At 44.7% G+C, this 14,722-nt stretch overlaps 1 protein-coding gene across 6 annotated transcripts in view; it reads right to left on the bottom strand.

Annotated features, from left to right (window-relative positions):
• Positions 1-14,722, bottom strand: part of ARHGAP24 (Rho GTPase activating protein 24) — a 154,445-nt gene that overhangs the window by 58,196 nt on the left and 81,527 nt on the right. The window contains exon 1 of one of the 6 annotated variants that reach the window (XM_042811508.1): positions 7,334-7,358. The exons of 4 other annotated variants lie outside the window; for them this stretch is intronic. The gene's annotated coding sequence lies outside the window, so the exon portion shown is untranslated. Of the gene's footprint in view, positions 1-6,603; positions 6,738-7,333; positions 7,359-14,722 lie in introns of those variants that run through there. One more of the 6 variants, XM_042811509.1, reaches the window with a different exon arrangement.

Genomic DNA, 14,722 nt, shown 5'->3' with positions numbered 1-14,722 from the left:
GGAAAACACGTAGTTTTCAGCGCATTCTGAAAAAGGGACCTGTCTGCTCTGTCTCTACCACGACATCCCTCCAACAACTGTGTCTCCTTTCACTTGCCTGGGACAAAGGGAAACACACCTCAGTACCTTTGCTCCCACTGCTGCTGTTCTTCTGAGGCCTCCCTGTAGTCTGGCAGGACAGCAGGACACACGATCTTACTACTGACAGGTCATATGGGTGCTGCAGCCCACCGATATATGCTGTATTTCCATCAGAGCTGCTCTGTCTCCTGCCTACACAGTCCCAGACAAAGGTTATGCTGCCACAGCACTTTCTACATGGAAGAGCCATTCCCCATGAATACCCCTCATCCCGCAGCAGCATGAGGCTGCTCCATGCAGCCCTGTGAGCTGCGAGCAGCAGAGGAGAGGCACAGGGCTGCTCCAAAAACAGCAGGCTGCATCCATCCCAGGAGAAGCTTTGCTCAGGGCTGCTGCATGAGGCTTTCCTTTTAGAAAACTCAGATTTAATTTACCAGATGTAAAAGTAACCCACCAATGCAGAGAGCAAGAAAGGGGGCCTGCTTAAATCCACCCTGTTATGGGATACTGTCAGTTTGGTTCTCCCCAACGCTCCCCAACACAGTGTACCAAGGGCAGTTCTCAAAGGTGATGCCTCAGTGTTTTACCTCCCAGATCTAGCAGCTGATCAGCTCTGCAGAGTTGCATTTTGCTTACTCATGGCCAAGAAGCACTTCCTGGGCTCAACTGTGCTCCTAAAGGACTTTGGTCATGTTGGTTGGACAAAAGCACAGGACTCTGAGTTTTCTATCTGAGTTTTCTAAAGAGAAAGCCTCATGCAGCAGCCCTGAGCAAAGCTTCTCCTGGGATGGATGCAGCCTGCTGTTTTTGGAGCAGCCCTGTGTCTCTCCTCTGCTGCCCGCAGCTCACAGGGCTGAACTCACAAAAGCACAGGAAGAAAAGTCTTACAGTCTTCTCTGCAGAGGTGTTGCACCATAGGGAACACTACCATAAACTCTGAACTTGGGTTGTCAAAATTAAAGGTTGGGTCCCTTCTGTCTTCCTGGAGCCTTTCCTGACAGTTTGGGGAAATGAGCTTTTCCCAGTTCATAGTGAGATGCAGGAGAACCATAGACTTCATCTGCAACACAGCAAACACAAAGGCAGACAACAGGAAAAAGAAGAAATAGAAGGGTTTGTGGGTTTGGGTTTCTTTTCCTTTCTAAAGAAGGCAAGCTGTCAGAAGTTTAAATTTCATGGCAACGACTGCATCACTCACATTCCAAATGTAGCTGCAACAACCACATGAGATAAGGCAAAGAGCCTCAGTGCTGTGTCAGAACTGCATCTTGGTATGTAGAATAATACCAAACTCGTCCTCTTTTGGTGTCTGCAATAGAGAGGCTGAAGCTGCAGCACCTTCCCAACAGCTAGGGAGCACACTCCATTCAAGCTTCCCTTCAGTTCAGATTCTCCACTTGTCTACTTAGTAATAAACTGGTTCTCAGTATTCACATACCAAACCACGGGTCTGTTCCTCCTCATTCTGATGCCATTTTTTCTGGTCTAAAATGAATGTTGCTATCATCTGCTCTTGTTTGTTCTGTCTCAGCCCATCCCATCATGATCTATCACAGACTACCTGTCAGCCAATTGTGTGTGAGCTGCAAACACCAAAGCTGTGATAAACTGTAGTTTGTTCCTCATTGATTCTCATTTCACCCAAGGCACACTGATGCTGTGCCTTGAGAGGAGATGACCTCTACTCCGCCTGGCCTGGCTATCACCATGCACAGAGCACCACGACCTCAGAAGGATGTTCAGAACCTCAAGAGCCCGACATAGGGAAATTGTGCTCAAACCCTCAGGGCATTTCTCTTTGCTTTAGCTTCCTAAAACAAGCACTTATGAGGAGAATAAGGCTTTCTGGGTTTGCTTGTTTCTTTCTTAACCAGCTTTGAAAAGATTACCTCATCCATGCACTTTTAACAACTTAGTGCTCAAAGAGCAGAAAGCTCTTTGACAAAGGAGACATGACCTGTATCTTGCCCTACTCAGAAGCACTGTATCCTTCTTCTGCCTGCTTATGGAATAAAGCTAAGTGTTGCACATGAAAGGAGGTTCAGCAATTAGGGCTTCTGCCTGTGACTCTTCAAGAGCTTTTTGCACTGCACTCATGAATTCTTTAAAAATTTCTCTGCCATGTTTTTCTCTTTCTGCAAAAAGCAATTAAGAACATTCACTGACCTCACAGATAAGACACGTCGTTTCAGTTAATTAAAGACTTTAATATCACCTAGTGAAGGGCTTTATAGGGATGCAAAGTGGGTAATACACCCAGAAAATGAACCAGTGGAAAGTAGAAGGGAAGAGGTCATCTCCAAAGTAAAGTGTGTCAAATAGAGATCTTGCTGAGATTTAAACACAAAGTTTTCATTTCAACCAGCACAATGTGCTTTCCCACTGTACCTTAACTGAGATTTTACAGTGTGAGCTCACATGCTAGTTGGGGAACTGGAAGAACATACTTAAAGGCAGTTTGCAATCAAAGGTACCTGACTCAAGCTTCTGCCTATATACATCAGTATGCTGACTCCTGCAAGCTGTAAAAAGGCACCAAGCACCAATAACAGTGCCTTCTACCACAATTCACTGTCTCAAGCAAAAGCCTCTTGAATCTTTTGAGGTTAAAGAAAACAATCAGCTGCTTTCAGTATAACACACCTGAAAGCCTGGAGAGAATGGCTTCTTACAGGATATTGCCTCACTGATCACTTCCACCTGCCAAACAGCATTTCTGATGTGCTAACAAGTGTCCAGAAATCTGATTTACAGCTTTCTGCCAACAGCGACCAGGGTGAAAACCTACCTGCAGACTGAGGAGGAAAAGGCAATGTGGAAGAGGCAAATACAAAAGTCAAGGCACAGTTCAATCTCACAAAATCTCACAAGAATGAATTTTACTTTCAAGACTCCTTAAAATAACATATCTATTTTCCTGAGAACACCTTTCGTTCTCCAAGCAACCACAGCTCTCATAAGTGCCCAAATAAACACACTGCACAAGCTGCTTCTAATAAGGACAGATTTTTCTATCTTGTCTTTCATTGTTTCCTGCAGTCTCTGACTGCAAGGCAATCTCTCAAATTTGAAGTCATTCTGGTCTTAGTTTCAGACCTTCATTTATCTTTTCATGAGTTCTCTTAGAAGGAGTGCAAAGCAACCAAGTCACTAACCCAACACTTTCTTTTAAACTAACGCAAAGATTCCAATGAAAGGTGATGGGAGGACCAGAGAAGGGCAACGAAGATGTGAAGGGTCTGGAATACAAGTCTTATGAGGAAAGCCTGAGGGAACTGAAATTGCCCAGAGTGAGAAGAGGAGGCTCAGGGGAGACCTTATGACTCTCTACAACCTGCCTGAAAGAAGGCTGTGGTGAGGCGGGGTTTGGCCCCTTCTCCCAGGTAAACAGTGGTAGCATGAGAGGGAATGGCCTTACCTTGCTTGGACATTAGGAAAAATTTATTCTCAGAAAGAACGGCGAGGCATTGGCACAGTCTGCCCTGGGAGGTGGTGGAATCACCATTCCTGAGGGTGGTCAGGAGCCTTAGAGATGTGGCACAGAAAGACATGGTTAACACAGGCGGTGGGGGTGGGCTGGGGTCCTGCTTGGTGATCTTAGTTTTTTTCCAACCTGAATGATTCTACGACACAAGCAAAAGGTACCCCAACACACCATCTCTTTCCATTGGTAACAACGCCAGCAATCAGCTCCCCAAGAACTGGATGTTCAAAATTCACAAACAGGCACTGTGGCTTTTCCCTGTGAGTGGGAAGATTTTTAGCTTTCAGCCACTTTGTATTGGCAAGTTACTTCTTTTTCATTAAAAGTGTAGCTATGATGGTCTCCCATCAGGAGAATAAAGGAGAGTGAACTAAGAAAAGGTACAGGTTGTCAGAAACATCATACTCAAAGCAACTAAGCTGAATGGACCCCAATTCTGGTGGTGTTTCAAGCCTGACACCGTCATGCTCAGATCAACAATGCATTTTTCAGAAGGTCTGTTCCGAAGAGCAGGTGGAATCTTGAAAAATCAGCATCAAAGCAACTCTTCTTCTGGAAGCAGGAATGAATGGTGAGAACTTGCAACTCATTACATGCACATTGTTACAGCACTTCATAACTCAGTAAAATGTCTTGGAGGTGTCTGTGGATAATGGTCAAGTTAAGCACTGCAGTAATCTGCTACCATCTGACATGCACAGAAAGAAAAGTCAACAACTCAGTATAATGATTTAAGGATTAGAATGACTTTGGTTTTGTATCAGACTTGGCTTAAGAAGGATGAGCTGGATTCATTAGAAAATGGAGTTTAATTAATGCACTACTTCAAGGTATAATTAGCTAATGAAGTACAGAAACAAAAATCAGAAAGCAGTTTTAAGCCAAAGTACACAACTGTGATTTACAGCTCTGCAATTAAAACATGTGGAAAGAGTGCATGTGATAACTGCTCATCTTCACTAATAGCCCAGAAACTAATGTTTCTTTGAATTGATGTTTAAATATTGAAGTGCAGTCCAAGCTTCACAATTTGCTGTTGAGTTGTATCACTTGCATTTATAGCCTGTAGTAGACAGAAGTGCAGAGCTGATGTGCACTCCACTCCTTTTTCATTTCCAGTGGCACAATAAAGCCAGGAAGATGTTGCATCAGCTAAGATTCCTGCCCAGTCTGAGCACGCACGGACATTATGGCGTGAGTGCAATCCCATTTTGGAAAGAGAGGTAGGAGATGGCAGCAGCCCAGCCGCAGAGCAGGGCAGCTCTGCAGCATCCAGAAGCAGCTCCAGATCTGGGTGCTCCCACACAGCCCATGGTACTGCTGTCTCCAGTGGTGCTCAGTGCATGACCAGCAGCACAGTGTCTCACCCGCTGCCCCAGGTAAGAGGCTTAGGGTTCTGGGGGAAGAGAAGGAAGGGATTTAAAATCCAAATCCTGTACAAGCACATGTTGACTTCATAACAACAAACCAGAGATGGTGTTACTCCCTCCAGCATGGTTTCCGCTTTGCACAGAGCCACAAACATTTATCATGTGATATCATTATCCAGACTGTTAATATGGGAAATTGAACAATCTGATCCTCTGCTGTCACCTATAGCCAGGACCGGGCAACAATAGCAAAACCAACCACATGTTGCAGTGCGCTGGGAGAAGACCCAAAGAGTGCAAGGATCTATCAGGGGAAATGGGAAGACACAACCAAGAACACACGAAGGTAATTTCTGGAGGCTAACAAGACCTTGATGCCTCTCAGTTTGGGTTGTTTGAATTCAGAATCACAGCATGAGGCAGCCCAGCACACAGCATTGATGAAGCCATTTCCAGTCAACATTTCCTACAGTTGTAAACCTTCAAAGCATTAGGTCTTTATAAGAAAACATGCAGCTTTTCTTAACACAGACACTGCCTCCCAGAGACATGCTATTTCCAGCAGCACTGAAACATTCATCATTGAAACTGCAGTAATATCTCATCTACTTTTTCCAGAATTAACCCAACTGATTATCATCTTCATTATTCAGAGTGTCTAACATATTCTAGACTGTGGAAACTCAGCTTGTTAAATTCAGATCGTGGAATAATTGACTCTTCATCCCCACTGCCTTCATTTAGGAAGTCAGTGCTGTGACTGACAATTCAGCACTCACTGATCAAGACCATTTCTGGAAGAGGTAAATCTAGATTTGTCAGCCTTAACAAGAGCAAATCAGTGGACTTCTAGTATTTGCATATGTTTTCTAAACACATCCTAAAACACCATTAAAAATAGAATCCCACAGGAACACAATTGATCTTTGCCATTTGTCTTGATCCAGTTCAAACAAGCTTGAGGCAAATACATCCTATTGCCGGTGTCATCTGTGCCATATACACACAAATGCACGCATCTAACAGGAGTACACAAAGCCAGGCTGACAAACTGCTCCAACATCTCCCTTCATATACACCCATGGCAGCCCTGGGAGCAGTGTGAGATCCTGGCCAGCACATTGCAGCAGCATGTTTTTAGTGAATAGAGCTGCAGCAGCTCAGCCTGCTGATAGCAAGATGAGATTGCTAAATGCAGAGTTCATGGGAATTCAGCCATGCCCCTTTCCTCAGTGTTCTACAAAGTGCATCAAACAAGAAACACACTATGCTATTTTAAGACAATATTATCATAGAAGATAGAATACAGGCAGTTTTAAAATTCAGCCAAACTTCAGGGCTCACCCTGAATCTGAGCCTGACTGAAAAAGGAGTTGGCAAACATTGCACAACTATGTTAAGACAAAAGGCTGAGAACACGAATCAGCAGAACACAAGCCAGCAACCCACAATATAACACGTGCGCTGAAGCGTCCTTGCCCAAGTCCAGTGACCAGCGAGCCGGAATCTGCTCTCCAAAGTAAACCTGAAAGAGCATCGCCTCCAGTGAGCCTGTGAGGAGGTGGGAAGGATGTTGTTGACATCCGACAGCTTGTCCCCTCAGCAGCATCGCAGCAAGATGGGGAACGTCCCAGCAACCCTCCCGAAAACAAAGCTCTGAGCTCTCACCTGGCACCAACTCCCACTTGCAGCAGATCTGGCAACGGCACAGGCACCTCCGGCGCGACACTGGGGTGGCTGCCAGTCCCTCTCCCACTATCGGCTCGCTGGCGGCGCTCCCTCCTGTGACTCCATCGCCTAGGAATGGCACCCCCTCATCCCCTGGGTCGTGCCTTGGGCGCTTGGGGCTGGGCTGTGCCAGCCACCGTGGGGACAGGCAGAGGTGGGGAACACAGCGCCGGAGCAGAGCCCACCCGCGGCTGGCACCGCATGGACATACAGGCAGACACGGTCTGTCTGCCAGAACCCCCCCGTCAGCCGGACTGCCAGGGAGAGGCGGAGAATTGTCTTTCACAAGTTAATAAAGTTAGCAGAGAGGAAGGGATCCAGTACGTGGCTACAGGCTACTCACCCCAGCACTGAAAGGGCTCTGCTGTTCTGTCGTTTTTGGTTTTTTTTTTTTTGTTTTTTTTTTTAAAGCAGAATTCCTTCACTTTGGGAAATGTACTTTTCCACTACTCTCATTTGCTAACTTGCTCAAGATCCTGCAAAATCCCCGAAAAGGCTCGGAAAGAAGAAGGAAGGATTTGAAAGCTGACGGTCAGGGCAGGAATTCATGGAACGAGAGCTTTAAGGGCCAGAGCAGACAGAGACAGCCAGCTAACGCTTTCCTGCCCTGTCTCTGACCCGCAGACCTGCTCCAGAGGCACGCTGAGGGTTACAACAGGGCAATATATACCTGCTCTTGATGGGTGCTCCTCCGCATCAGCGTGGGCTCCTCGCCGACCCGCCTGGCCCCACCACGTCCCGCAGACCCCTCGCAGCCACTGCGCCGCAGCTCCCAGGCCTTACAATCGAGCGGTTGGTTGTAAGACGACTAAAAATAGTGCTGAATTTTTCACTGGAGCACTTGCTTGAGTGAGCATAGTGCCAGCCAGCCTATGCGTTAGCAGGCTGCATGCAGACCTCTAGCATTAAATGCAGCCTGGATCTGCCTGAAAACGCGGCCACAGACAGCTTTAAACAGACTTTGTGTTTTTTTCTTTTGAAGGACAGCACAAAATAAATCCCACTTCTGACCACTCTAAGACTAAATGAGCAGAGTTGTTTTAAGAATGCCCCCGGGGAAAGAGTGAGTCACTTCAGCTGCTTTTATGATAAAAGATCCCTGGAGGAAGTATATCTCTTTAGTCAGTAGTTTCTGAGTTTTTCAGGGGTATGCGTGCCCTGCTGAAAAACATCATATTGTTGGGCTTGGCAGTTGTGCATTTGTTTGTCAATAGCCTGACCACCTGCTTCCACCTCAGAGCTAACATCAGCAAGGGAACCAGAGCAGGATTTTGTACTGGCATCAGGAGGAGGATTAACAGAAGCATCTGTCCTGCAGGAACCTTAAGGACTACGCACGTGGAGGTTTATGGCACCAGTTGCCATGTGCAGGAAAAAAACAACATAGGGAATTCTTTTGCAAAGTCTCTCATTGCTGAGACTTCTTAAGAATCATGGAAAGCAAAGGGTGCAAAAAACGGCATTTAAGACAACAACACCAGCACTGCTGCCAATGTCCAGGCTGGGAGCCCAAAAGCGTGTTAGGAAGCAAATCTGCCCATCAGTATACGCCAGACTCACACACATTTACACATATAGCAAATCAGTGGAAAAGTGACCATGGTCAATGCTCTGTGACAACATCCAGGATCCTGGATTCCATCATTTACAGCAGCGAAAAGTCAGCTTCTGCATCTGAGTCCTAAACTCAGTAACTTCAAAAGTCACAATAAATTTGTAAGAAAAATTATTTTTTCACCTCCATAAAGAAACTCTCACTGCCAGAGAAGCTTTGCAGAAGTAATTCACCAGAGTAATACTGTACATACACGCACATATATATTTACATATGAACACACAGGAAAGAGAGAAAGTTAAAGAATTTCAGATGGATGAGAACACCATAAAGTCAGAGAGTTTATGGGAGTACCAGAGGAGAGATGCTGTTTTTAATGTTATTCAACTGGTTTTCATACGAAGAAGATGAAATATAAGAAGCTACATGGTCAGTTTGACTGTAAATGTACAATTGTGTCTGCATGTGTATTCTTCATGTGCTTCTGAACACAGGTTCAATTTTATTTGTGTTGTAAAGAGAGAACTGCAATATTTTCTTTCTTGTGAAAGGGCTGGTAAATTCTTCCTGCTCTTTGTTACTGCTGGGGAAACATGCTGTAGACTTCTGCATCCACACAGCAGCATAGGTGGCCACAAACAACAGTTCAGCCCAGCTCCATTCTGCAGCTATTGTTTAGACAGAGAAAGAGCATTAACAGAGCACAAATCTCCCACTAATTTAGCCTCACTTTGCCATCTGCTACTTCCCAGAAGTTGATCCTAACGAGAAAATACTTGAAAGCACTCCGGAGGACCAGCTGCACACAGTACAGTCAACAGTGTACAGTGGAGGGGAACGTTGCCCTCTGAACACATCAGCCCCTGAAGCTGCCTGCCTGCTCCCTGAGCAAATTCCTTTTGAACATCCACCTCCTTCCCTGGTGGTGGGACATCAGGGAGGTCAGGAGCTGGTCCCTTAGTCTGTGCAGTTTGGCTCTCGCAGGCTCAGTGGTGGAGATTCACTGCAAGCACTCGCTACCAGATACATATCCACACCCCAGAAGACTCAGGAGCCATGACATCCTATTACTGCTGCTTCTCACCATTTGCTATGAGGCCTCAGTTTACCCACCCATAGGGATCTCAAAAGCAACCAAAGGAGGCGCTAGTGCTACAGTCATATTCCCTTGGTAGGCAGTTGGCAGTTTGCTGTGTGTGGCTCTGCAGTGCCACTTCTCCTCTTTCCTGGGTCTCTTAACAGATAAGGAACAGGGCAGATACTATAGGAGTATAGCTCACAGAAGACAACAACATCAAAACATGAAGACTGATGATTGGTGAAATGCAGAATGTGACACAGAATGCAGTTCCATATTCTGAAAGGCCAACTCTGGTAACTCAGAAAACAACAACTGTCCAAACTAAGGCTCAAAATCTATTCAACGTCAACATCCTTACACCATCTCAAAGCAGCAATGAGCAATGCACTCTGTCTGTTGGGAGAATGGGTACTTTTTTTTGTTGTTCTTTTTCTTTAAACACAGTTTTTGAAGCAAAAAGCTACAGCCCCTGATCCAGCCCAGCAGCTCAAGCACAGACAGCGTAAACACCATTTCAGTGTGCAAATGGTGAATTACACTCGACCTCACATGCCAATAGCCTCACAAGGTGCCCTACAGTGAAAATCAAGCACTCAATCTCCGCAGCAGAAATTACACTGGTCATTTCTGTTCTGCCTCACAGGCCCAGGGCTGCCACTCAACGCCTCTGCTTCAACTCCCCAGCATTCTAATGAAAAGATTCTTCGTTATTACAGAGAGACAGTAATGAGCACTCTGGGATTATTTGCAATGCTTCATGTAAGCTCAGAAAGCTGTTCTTTTTCCATTGTCTGTGCTGTAATGCATGTCTCTTCCCCCTTCAGTTTCAGCAATTTAAGGCAGGCAAATCTTCAGGGGTGCCAGCAGGGCTACACCCACGTGTGAGGCAGCAACACCCAGAAACATGAATCACAAGGATCATGCACTAATGTAAATTTAGCTGTCCAGTGGATGCCTTGTACTTTACGACATATGTTTAATAATATGAGTGCAGACACATCAAAGAGGGAGGGACGAAGGTGGACAACTGAGTCGTGTAGGTATTCATAAAAGAATGCTGAGGAGCAATCTTAAAAACAGCCAGCACTCCCCAGGTGCTATGTGAATTTAAAGTGACAAGAACACTGAGTTCTTTGTTAAATGCTCGTAGACAGTGTGGGCATGGCCAGATTTGGATATGACCACTGCATCATGAGGAAGCCTCTCATTTGTTAGTAATTTCTCCTGAAAGTAAGGCTGGCAATTTGACTCTCAAAACTGCTAAAAAACACAGGTATGATGATTACAGACACTAAAAGACATTCCTTCAAAAACCCAAGATGTTTTTCTCATCCTCTGCTGGATAAAATCATGGTATGTGTACTCCACGGGTGGGTGAAAAGTCAGTAACATGCAGGACAAGAACAACAAATGAATGGACATGCCAAGAAGGAGACGAAATTGCAATTCCACAAAATGGGAATCAGGCACAAATATGATTTCCTATGAGACACAGATACGGCATCTGGTTTTGCATATTCTAATGGAGAAATAAATCTTCCCAAGCTCTTTTCTCCATTTCCTTCCAGCTTCACCACACTCCTAATCCAGTCCAGCTGATATGTAAGAAACAAATCTGCCTCTGCACCTGGGTGCATTTGGGGATTTTGTGTTCACAGCCCACAGGGATGCCCAAATACCTCTCAGTATGACATAGCAGCATCTCTTGTGGAAGCTTCACTCAGCTGCACCACATGAAGGTCTCTCAGCTGCACAATCATTTAACTTGCCATTCACATTTTTGGCTGTACTCCTGCCTTGCAGCTTAGACAAACCCTCTCCAGGAGCTAGGTCACAAGGAGGAGCTGCCAAAACATGCTACTTCTCAAAGAGCTTATTCCTAAGGGAAACAGGAAACATGAGAAACGTTATAGCAGGCCTGGAAGAAAGTTTTTCACTGCTGTAATCTGTCAGGACAAGATCTTTTCTTTCTCTTTTGACCTCTTTTATCTGTAACTTTGAAATGCACAGGTTTATAAACACGTATTTGTATGCAAATGGCCCTTCAGACACCAACTCATTTTTAGTTTTGATGCTGGCGAAGTACGGTGTTTGTGTGATGCATTTGTCTTTCTGACATAAGCAAAAGCCAGCTGTTATTTGCTTGGTTTAAAAAACTGAGAGTAAACACAAAATTATTAATTAAATGGGGAATTCAGAAAGCTTAGATGTGGATTCAAAACTTATTACACAATCACATCCAGTTGGAGTCAAAGAAAGTATAGCAGAGCTGAGGGACTCAGAATTATATTCTCAGAAGCAGCACCTAGATACTTTCTGTGTGTGTGCCTTCTTTGGCAGGGTATGGACTTCGGTATATTGGGTGATTAGGCAACCTAAAGACCTTTGAGTGCCAATAAGTGCCGAGATGCTCATTCTGCATGTGTCTTCCTGGGCTCCACAGTGAAATGCCGGTGGAAGCAGCACCAAGGTTCCAGATCCAGAGAAGAGAGAAGAAAATGATCAGACGTTCTGAAGAAGTGCATGGCTGGGAGGTTTGATCATGAAAAATAACCCTCTAGGTGAGCCAGAAAAAGCATGTTACTTACTCTCTCAAACTGAAAACATATCAAAATCCTTGCCTTTAGAGAACAGTAACAGCACATCCTTCAAGTTACAGGGCTTGTTTCCTAGCCAGTTTTCTCCCAGCAACCCAGGAACATGTTGCTAGCGTAGTACAGTTTGTCTACAAGGTTTGTCAATAAGACCCAGCAGCAGAATCACTGTTATGAACAAGGAGTTCCAAACACTGAAATTACCTTGAATCTCACAAGTCATTCTCCTGAACTTTAAACAGCACATTGTTTCTTCATCTAATATTTAAGCATAGTTTTGATGCATTAGAGTACTGATACCAGATGGGACCTGTCCTACACTGTATAACTGGGTCTTTGTCAGGAGGCCAATAACCATTATATTCCCAGTAGGATATAGAATCACAGAATCATTAAGGCTGGAAAAGCCCTCTAAGATGATCCATTCCAACCTCAGCCCATCCCCACCATACCTACTGACTACGTTCCTCAGTGCCACATCTCCATGGTTCTTGAACGCCTCCAGGGAGTGACTCCACCACCTTCCTGGGCAGGCTGTGCCAATGGAGTAAGGCAAGTTTCTTTGTACTCCAGAGCTTCCAGGGAAGCACAACAATGACAAGCCAAGAATTAGCTCTGCAGCACAATTTCCCAGCTCACACCGACACCAGCTGCAGCCTGCCAGCTCACATCAGCAGGGTATTCCGAAAGCACAGGCTCAACAGCAGGCTGGAAAGCAAAGTTAAATTTCTGTCCCTCATACTGATCTAACTTTGAGAAAGGACAATAGGAAAGGAAGGCAGAAATCTCACCTTCATACACAAAAGTGCTTTTGTTTAATCTATAAGCAGAGACAGAAAAGTAGCAGTGAATAGTTGCTCATTCTCTATATCTCTTGTAGGCAAATCCTAAAATAATGAGGATCAACTGGGTATTGACTTCTTCCTTCAGGAGACCAAGACAAGAGAACATACATTCCCATACTTAATGCCAACAACGTATTTTTGAGAAAAGAGCTATAAAAACAAACATATTATTCCTCCAGGCTGCAGGAAGTAGATAAATATTTTTCTCCTCTTTCCACAGAAAGCAAAACAAATGTAATGAGCAACAAGGAGATTACCTAACACCTGAGAGGGCTGCTCCAGGAAAAGAAGCTTAACGCATGGATTCTCTGGTCTCTCTTCACTCCCAGTGCTGCTCCATCATTAAAAGGCTCAAGGCAACACATGACTGCTAGCAGCTACTCAATAATCCCCAATTCTTGGTCCAATCTGCCAGTAGGAAAAATGGTGAGGAGGAAGAGTAGAGCCCTCTTGAAAACGGAGGGAAACACAAGGTGCCACTTTACTCCTTCCTCTGAGAAAACAGACATTCACTTTTTATACTGTCATCACACACAAACTAATATGATATACTTCCAAGTTCTGCATAGTTTTAACCTGCTTGGATAATGTTTTTCCTATATGATCCTCAAGCATTTGCTTTTCCAAGAACAATTTCTTCTCCCTTTTATCCTGAAACAAGCAATCCTTACTAAGAGCCAAGAAGCAGAGAGACCTTGAAGGCTGTGATATCCTATGTAAATCTACGCCTGTTCCAAACACAACAGGAATTCAGAAGAACAAAGTAAAGCCTGAGCTAACTCTGCTAATGATGCAAAGTGGGATCATTCTCCATGTAGGACACACACAAACTTAAACACACAAGCCCTGAAATTACATAAGTAATTTTGCAACTGGAACATGAGAATTTTAAAAGCACAGATGATTTCCTCATTAATACTACAAATGTAACATTTTCCAAAGTGCAGATGAGTGCTTACATTCAGAAGCATGATTCCCTTACTCTGCGAATCCTTCTCTATCACTTTCTGTAGATTTATAGGGACATTTGGTAACACGTGACTTCTCCATGCCCACCAGACATGGTAGCCCCACCAGACTAACAGCACTTGCAAAACCCCAATGCCCTTCTGCACACTAGATGGGCAGCTCTTAGGCACCATCAGGATTTACAAACACCAGCATTAGTTGACATCCTCCCATTACACAAACAGAAGGAGCTCCCCAAATTCCTGTGGTTACCGTGATTACTCAATAGTTGAGAAAAGAGTGGTGCAAGAAACCTGAAATGAGGCAGCTACCAATCCAGAAAGAAGAGGCAAACTCATACCTTGCTCTTAGATTCTGAAGCAACTGGAAAGACAAAAAGCAAAGGCAAAGTCAGTAGGTTTACTCATTGCCACTATCAGGGAAGAGCTTTCCTTCCAAAACTGGGGACTTGGTGCCACACAAGCCATGCTATGCCCTAGTCCTAGCCCAGCAGGCAAGGAGCTTCAAACACAGCCGCACAGGTCCTGGGGCTGGGCTGACCACATGGAGCTCACTCGCCATCACTGACAGCTTCACAACTCTGTTGCAAGCAAATGGCAGCACAGCAGCACCAGCCTCCCAGAAGGCTCCATCTCTTCACCAGATGCTTTATCACTGCCCCAGCAGCATAGCAACCACCACACTCATCCCCCTTCAGCACAAACAGACTGAAACATGAAATAGTTGGCCTAGCATTTCAAAAACTTACATAAAATGGATTTTGGATTCAAATTATCAATTCATTTGCCTCTTGGCCTTTCTGGGAATTGAACCCATCTACACAATTAAAGTGGATAAAGATTTTCTCTGAACCTGTAAAAGCCTGTTATTTATAGCCGCATCTCACCATATTAAACACTGTGCTCTAATCTATTTCAAGTTGATGAGACGACAAATACCAAGGCACAAGCTGAATACATTCCACACATCATGTATTTAAAGCACTGCAAAATTTTATTTATCAATTTCCTTCTGA

The sequence above is a fragment of the Centrocercus urophasianus genome, unplaced genomic scaffold, assembly GCF_019232065.1.
Source record: "Centrocercus urophasianus isolate 14NV4802_14NV808 unplaced genomic scaffold, USGS_Curo_1.0 seq_13, whole genome shotgun sequence".
In the NCBI taxonomy this organism is placed as follows: domain Eukaryota; kingdom Metazoa; phylum Chordata; class Aves; order Galliformes; family Phasianidae; genus Centrocercus; species Centrocercus urophasianus.
This window is presented reverse-complemented; position numbering and strand designations above follow the sequence as displayed.